A 1,674-nucleotide genomic window follows, 5' to 3' on the forward strand; every position below is an offset into this window, starting at 1 on the left:
TTTTGTTGTAACAATATGTAGAAATTTATGATCTCGTCGTTGTAAAATTATTGTAATGATACGCAGCGTAATTATGTACACTCCAAACCAAAAGTTCGGAAATACTTTTTAAAATGTTTTTGCGATTATTCTTTAAAGTATTTATAACGATATGTTTTTCTGACAATAAATCTTTAGATCTAATAACTGTTATTTGAAAAATTATCGTGAAAAATGAAATATTGAATATTCGAGTAACTTCAAAAACATCAATTTGTAAAAAATATTTCTAAATTTTTGGTCTAGAGTGTATGTCTGCCAAGTTCGATGATTCCGAATATCGAAAGAGGAATTTATGCATATAAATTATTCTTCTTTGTTCAATATAATATTCGGTAAGAGAAATGTTTTAAAGAAACAACACTTTTCATCAGAAACTGATTATTTCTCATTTTTCCTTCAACTTGATGCTACCTCTTCTTTCACTTCATAAATTTCAAACATGAAAATTAATACTTCAATTTTTAATCTTCAAAGAATTTTTCTTTAACTTTACTCGAAATTAATTATGAATATTTTTTATAAGCAAATAGCGATCGAATACTAATATTTTTTATTCTGTCTTACAAGAATTATAAAAGAAATTTTTTTTAATACCTTCTTAAAGTTTAAATTTCCTTTTTAATAACTCAAAAATTAGCAATGCATCTCGCTATTTCTACTAAAAGATTATTTCAAGAAATATCCTTTTGATCTTTCGAACACGCTGTTTCTATTCTTATCATCTTATCAAGACTAAGTTAACCACTATTTATCATCGTATACAAGATCACAATCGTGTATCGACGACATTTCTCAAGTCTGCGCAGAGTGGATTGTCAAGCCACCTCTTCCTCTCCTTTCCAATCCTTCGCAGACGCTTGGTGTTACGTCTCGACGGGATGATCATTTAAAATTCCAACAAGATGCACGCGTCCGCGGACAATAAAATCATCCCCGCGGAAAAATCGCTGCCGGTGGAAGCCCATGTGCGAAACTACACCCACGCACTTCGCCACGATGACCGCCGGCGAGATCCAGCTACATACTTGCGGAGGTCGCCTTATGTCGTAAACAACATAAACATAATGCAGTCGAGCTGGTGGACCACACCCGGCGTACATATGCATTCACTCACTCTCTCACGAATGCACGCATACAAGTACATATATGTAAGATTCGCATTTGCGTATACGTATGCATATCACAGTAAGAACTCAATGCGATTATCCACGCGACGTGACATCGCTCTTCGTGGCGGTCGAAAAATGTCGATAGATAAAGCGAATATAAATGAATAAATGAACGCTTCTTCGCTTGATAAATTGAGTAAGTCACTAAGTAGTCCTTTATCGTGTATATTTAAATTAAAATGCATGTACAACCAAAAGGCGTGTATACTGGAGATTCGATAGTGTGACTGATGAACCAGCTCACTAGGTATTAGATGCGCTAAACGATAAACGTGATTCTTATCTTTCTTTCTTTATTGTAGTATTTTTATATCGAAACTCGATAGGATATTCGGAATACATTAAAGGCACTAACAATGTTAACAAACTATGCGATATATATTCTCGAAGAAAAAGATTTGATAAAATAAATTTATATATCATATAGCTCAATTAATATAAAATATATATATATATGTATATA

The sequence above is a fragment of the Atta colombica genome, unplaced genomic scaffold (assembly GCF_001594045.1).
Source record: "Atta colombica isolate Treedump-2 unplaced genomic scaffold, Acol1.0 scaffold205, whole genome shotgun sequence".
Classification (NCBI taxonomy): domain Eukaryota; kingdom Metazoa; phylum Arthropoda; class Insecta; order Hymenoptera; family Formicidae; genus Atta; species Atta colombica.